The sequence below is a fragment of the Nicotiana tomentosiformis genome, chromosome 1 (genome assembly GCF_000390325.3).
Source record: "Nicotiana tomentosiformis chromosome 1, ASM39032v3, whole genome shotgun sequence".
NCBI classification, from domain to species: domain Eukaryota; kingdom Viridiplantae; phylum Streptophyta; class Magnoliopsida; order Solanales; family Solanaceae; genus Nicotiana; species Nicotiana tomentosiformis.
The window spans coordinates 47,951,791-47,959,049 of NC_090812.1; positions in this window are offsets into that span (position 1 = coordinate 47,951,791).

Below are 7,259 nucleotides of genomic sequence, written 5' to 3' on the forward strand. Positions count from 1 at the left end.
GTACGAGACTCTGAGGATTTGTGTTTCTGGTTTTTACTGGTTTTCGAGGTTTGAGTTATTTTGAATAAAAGAAATTGCTATTATGTTTTAATTTAATAAATTTTGAATCCAAATCGGTAGCTATCCGAAGCTTCATTTTATTTGAAATGTCATTCTCTTCACCCAAACGAGTTTGAAAATAAACTCATTTCTTTGTTGATTTCTTATTTGGTTTAAAAATTGTAAACTTACTTTATTGAAAATAAATTGATCCTGCAGATCTTATATACATTAATATTTTGGTACGTGAGTTGTCCGTGCGGTTGTAATAGAGATATGGACATAAGGTACCGTAAAAATATGAAAGTGGGTTGAGACCCGTATTTTATGATTTGAAATGAGGTGTCAGGAGTGACTTTTATTTGAAAGAATTATATTCGAAAGGTTTTTATTTGAAGAGCTTATATGTGAAAGATTTATATTTGAAGGACTTACATTTGAAAGATGTATATTTTGAAGGACTTGATTAATTGGTTGTACTTGTGTTCATTATTTTCTTGAGCAATATTTATGGTGTTCTTGTTGCCTTGCTGTTTATATCACTAGTTGATTATTGTTGTTATCGCTGCTATTTGTCTTTCTATTATTTTTGTATGTTATATTGCACAAGTTATTTGACTAGTGAGTGTCTTGACTGTATCTCGTCATTACTCCACCGAGATTAGTCTTGATACTTACTGGGTACCGAATGTGGTGTACTCATACTACACTTCTGCAGATTTTTGTGCAGATTCAGGTATTGAAGATATCGGATTCGGACAGAGGTTGGAGTGTGATCGCAAGGATTTAAGGTATAGTTGCTTGGTCGTCGCAGTCCCTTTGAGTCTTTCTATTTTATTGTACTGTCAACTATTATTCGAACAATATTGTATATTTGATCCTTCATATCATTGCATGCATTCAATTAGAGTTCGTGACTCAGTATTACCAGTTTTGGGAGGTTGTTATATTTGTTTTCGCTTTTATTTTCGACACTTGTTTTAAATTATATGTTTAAAAAAAATGGCTTCAACTGAAATTGTAATCGGCTTACCTAGTCTTAGAGACTAACTGACTAAGTGCCATCATGACGCTTGAGGTGGGATTTTGGGTCGTGACAATAAATTTTCACATATATGGCATTAGTTGATTTTGATGGGAATCATAATTTCAGGCCCACCATTACTATATATTTACATGGATATTTATGTATTTCTTTCGATGAAAATAGATTTGAATACTGGTATATTATAAAATATATACAAAATAGACTGTCACTATACAAAAATTATATAAAATAGACTGTCACTATACAAAATATATACAAAAATAGACTATCATTATACAAAAAATATACTAAATAGGCTGTCAATATACAAAATATATACAAAATAGACTCTCACTATACAAAAATATACTAAATAGACTGTCACTATACAATTTATATACAATAGATTGTCACTATACAATATATATATACAAAATAGACTGTCACTATACAAAATATATACTAAATAGACTGTCACTATACACCAAATATATAAAATAGTCTATCACTGTACAACAAATATATAAAATAGATATTTTGGACTAGTAGATGTAATATGTTTGAGTCGGAGGGCCATTTTGTGTCAATGGTAAAAAATATGAGCTATTAAAATTTTGAGGGGCTATAGAGGGTAGTTTACTCAAACAATTTTGTGGAAACACATGATTATGATCTTGAGTAAATGACGATGTATGGCCGTCCAAACGTTTTAATAACCCATATTTTCATCTTTGACCCGAAATAGCCTTTAGGCCTAACTCTTTTGCAAGTTGTAGCCACAATTCCCAATGCACTTAATTCTTATTTCCTACTCCTCTATTTATTTCTTATTCTCCTCCCACATCCATCATCGATATAATCACCACCAATCCAGCTAATCTCCATCGACTTCCTCACATCATCGCTCCAGATTATCTCTACCACTGATCTCACTACCACCGATTCACCATATTTCCATAAGTAAATCTTCATCTCCCTCTCAAAACACACTCAAATCTCAAACCCAAAATCAAATCGAGACCAACAACCATCCCTTGCGAATAGGAAATTTATAGAAATAATTTTTCTTTGCCTAAAACATCTCCACCACTACCTATCATCGATGATAATTTTATTATCCTCCGTGTTACTTCCTTCACTTCTATAAAAGTCATGCAATTCTAGATTTATAAGGGATTATAGCAAAATACTTGGCTAGTGATATCTATCGACCATGGTTGCGATATGATAAAGACTCCGTTGACCTTCCCTTTTGCTTTCCTTTTCGGCTCCGACTTCTTTGCAACGACCTTACAAATGTATAGATAATATATATATGTTGTATAATAAGTGTATATGCACTATTATACAATTTGTATATACTGTTTATACAATATTAATGTTATTGGTGTGTTGTTGGTGTTTTACGAGCCGTTTTGGAGGTTGGGGCTTCATGATTCTTTTAGGATGAATTTATGTGCATTTCCTAGGAAGAAGTAAAAGGTGAAGTATATTTGTGAAGGTGGTTGTTGTTGCTATCTTCTTCTTCTTCTTCTTCTTCTTCTTCTTCTTCTTCTTCTATGGATTCTAAAGGTATTTGTATATGAGATTTATAATTAATGTATCTCATGTACAATAAATATATATTTAGTGTATCTTTTCTATAATATCTATGTATCTATATACACTTTGGAGTTTTTATACAGTATACATTGATTATACTATTTCAACTATGATAATTTTTTCAGTCTTTGGGTTATTTTTGGTGAGCAAAAAAAAGATATGGAATTGTATATACACTATTATATTGTATAAATTTTGTATATAAAGTGTATCATATATTTTCAGTGTAACCCTAAATCCTAATGTATCTTTAGCGTATCCTAAGCGTTTTAGTGTATCCAAAGTTTATATATTTCTTATTAAAAAAGTATATATATTGCTCTATAATGTATAAAAAATGTATATATTATTCTACAATGCATAAGAAGTGTATATATTATTTTACAATATATAAAAAGTGTATTTACTAGTGTAAAATGTGTATATTGTGTGGACAACATATACGTCACCTTTTTCTTTTTCTTCTTATATTATGAATATTTTTGCTTATGCAATAGCATATTTTTTAGATTAGATCAATAAAAATTTTAGGTTCTTAGTAAAATATAAAAAGACTACAATTTATGTGTAATAGGAAGGAGTTTGGTAGTTGGAGAGGTGAAAATGCTCAAAACTTACCCAAAAAAAAGAAAGAAATCCTAAACATAAAAGGAGGTGAAAGTGTTTGAAATTATTTCCGTGTGTCATAACAAACAAAAAAAATCCTAAAACCTAAAAGAAACTTTTTTATGGACTTAAAAGGAATAGAATCAAAAACTAAGGATCCCAAATGCAAAAGAGAGTTCAAACTGATGTAAATATTTTTTTAGACACTTTACAAAAAGATTAGGCGGCCACTGAGTTTTTTTTTGTTTTAGTTGCTAGCCCTTGTAATTGATTTTGGGCTATTAATTGTATGGTTTATTTTGTGGCTATCGATTGTCATTAGTTTTTTTCGGATGGCTATAAATGATAATAGCTCAATGATCTTTGTGCTCCTTTTGCTATGTTAATCATTCAAGCTAATGATAAATTATTCTTCCAGCTATCTCATAAGAATCTCAAATTTTATATCTAATAGTCGCACTCACTCAAAATTTATGCATAATTGTCCGGCTCTCACCAAGCTGATGCCTAAATGGCTAAATTTTATGTCTATCAAAACTTTTAAATGCAATATAATGACAATACTATTGCAAACTTCAAAACAAAATAGAACATAGAAACTAAAAGCTCGATGAATCCTATATCACAAGTACATTGATAGGGAAAATATCTTTTTGTGAGTTTGATTAGGAAGAATAATGGTTGCGCTTCATTAATCGGAATTATATTTTCACTTTGACTATTTTGAATTATGGATAACCTTCATATGTAATTCAAACCACATAATACATGGCACTTTATTAATGCATGTCACGCCCCAAAATCCTAACCTGTCGTGATGACGCATATCTCGATATTAGGCAAGCCGATAATATCAATAAACAATAATTTCTTTTAAGTTTGAAAATATAATATTTAAATACAATACAAAATCCCACAAATACTGATACTAACACTCCCCAAAATCTGGTGTCACTGAGTACATGAGCATCTAATATGAATACAAGTCTGGAAAAATACGGTCTATAATAGTTTAAGACCAAAATACGGTAAACAAGAAGATAGGGAAGGAGAGACAAGGTCTGCGAAACACGGCAACTACCTATGAATCTCCGAAAGATCAACTGTACGACAGAAGCAATACCCGCTATGTCCCGAAGCACTTGGATCTACACACAAAGTCCAGGGTATAGTATGAGTACAACCAACTCAGCAAGTAATAATAATAACTAAGGAACTAAAGATAGTGACGAGCTACACAGTTATAGTTCACTTTCAGTAATTCCAGCAAAGAATAGACATGTTTTCAAGTTCAGCAGTTTAAGTAAAATCAATTTTATACAGTTCATGTTCATGTAATCTCGATATAGAATCTTTCAGAGAATTTCACAACAATGATAGATAGCAACTAAATGCAACAACAAATGAAAAGCAAGTACAGCCTCTCAGGGAAACAGTCACTCAACTCGTCACAACAGCTCAACCACTCAACTCTCAGCCCTCAACACTCACACTCAATGGGTACCCGCGCTCACTGGGGGTGTACAGACTCCGGAGGGACTCCTACAGCCCAAGCACGATAATTCGCACGGACAACTCACGTGCTGCACGGACAACTCACGTGCTATAATATCCTGTACGGAAAACTCACGTGCCATAATATCTTTACCTCACCGATAGGCCCTCTGTCTTACTCAGTCCTCAACCTCTCTAGTCTCTCGGGCTCTAGGAAATCACAAAGATCAGCCCAAAAAAAGATAACATAGTGAATCGACAAATATCAAGAAAGACTGAGGTACGATGTACAAGTAAAATCATGACTGAGTACAAGACATCAAATAGCAAATAGTTCAACAAGTATGTGACCTTTGTGGGTCCCAACAGTACTATCACATAGCCTAAGCATGATTTTTAACATGATTTACAATCAAATTTCTTCAACACAAAGGGAGCATATAGCTAAGAAGTTATTCAACCTTACAGTTTCACGGGACGGACCAAGTCACAATCCCTTCGGTGCACGCCCACACGCCCGTCACCTAGCATGTGCATCACCTTCAAAATAATCACATGACATAAAATTCGGGGTTTCATACCCTCAGGGCCAGATTTATAACTGTTACTTATCTCAAAACGTAAAATTCTTTACTCTGTTATGCCTTTGCCTCGCAAATCGGCCTCTGGATGCCTCAAATCTAGTCACAATAATTCGTTTAAGTAAATAAATTTTATTGGAATTAATTCCATATGAAAATACAATTTTTCCATAAAAATCCAAAATTTAGCTCAAACATTGCTCGTGGGGCCCACGTCTCACAACCTGACAAAAGTTACAAAATCCAAAAGCCCATTCAACCATGAGTCTACCAATACCAATTTTAATAAAATCCGACCTCAACTCGACCCTCAAATCTACAATTTAAACCAAGAGGGTTTTCTAATCTTTCCAACTTAATTCACCTATTAAATGTTAAAAACAACCATGAATTCGAGTAATTTAACCAATAATGAGTTAAGAACACTTACCCCTTTTTCCCTTGAAAATCTCCCAAAAATCGCCTCTTCCCGAGCTCCAATCCGTCAAAAATGAAAAATGGGACTTCGTCCCATTTTCAGAACTTAAACTTTCTGTCCAAACCTGTCTTCTTCGCGAACGCGACAGGTCCCTCACGTTCGCGAAACACAAAATCGTTCTGCCCAACATTTGCTCTCCGCGAACGCGAGACACTGCTCGCGAACGCGATGCTTTACGGAGCTCTTCTTCGCGAACGCGAGTCCCCTTCACGAACGCGAAGGCAAAAATCCATGCCAACTATTTTTCCCTTCGCGAACGCGATGAACAACTCAACTCCTCTTTGCGAACGCAGGGGCCCACTCACGAACGCGAAGGGCAAATATTGCGTGACTCGAATTCCCCTTCGCAAATGCGAGGGCCCACTCGCGAACACGAAGAAGGAAACCAGAAAAACACACCACCAGTCTTTAGCCAACATGCCAAGTCCAAAAATGATCTGTTAACCTCCCGGAACTCACCCGAGTCCCCCTTCCCCGAGATCTCAACCAAACATACCATCAAGTCCTAAAACATCATAAGAACTTAGTCGAACCCTCAAATTACCTCAAACAACGCTAAAACCACGAATCATACCCCAATTCAAGCCTAATGAACTTTGAAATTTCAAGTTTCCACAAACGACGCCGGAACCTATCAAATCACATCCGATTAACCTCAAATTTTGCGCACAAGTCATAAATGACATAACAGAGGTATTCAAATTTTCAGAATCATATTCCGACCCCGATATCAAAAAGTCAACCCCCCGGTCAAACTTTCCAAAAATTCAACTTTCGGCATTTCAAGCCAAATTCCACTACGGACCTCCAAATAATTTTTCGAACACGCTCCTAAGTCCAAAATCACCATACAGAGCTATTGGAATCATCAAAATTCAAATCCGAGGTCGTTTACACATAAATACACATCCTGTCAACTTTTCTAACTTAAAATTTTAAATTATGGGACTAAGTATCTCATTTCATTCCGAATTTCTTTCGGACCCGAACCAACTAACTCGATAAGTCATACATCAATTTTAAGGCATAAATTGAGCAGTAAATGAGGGAACAATATTATAATACTCAAAACGACCAGCTGGGTCATTACATTCTCCCCCTCTTAAACAAACGTTCGTCCTCGAACGAGTTTAGAATAATACCTGGAGTCTCAAATAGGCGTGGATATTTGTTCCGCATCTTCTGCTCAATCTCCCAAGTAGCTTCTCCGACTGGCTGGCCTCTCCACTGTACCTTCACTCATGCTATGTTCTTTGACCTCAGCTTTCGAAGATGCCGGTCTAAAATAGCCACCGGCTCTACATCATAAGTCAAATTACCGTCCAATTGTACTGTACTGAAATCCAGAATATGAGACGGATCCTCGACATACTTTCGGAGCATAGATATATGGGACACTGGGTGAACACCTGATATACTAGGTGGCAAGGCA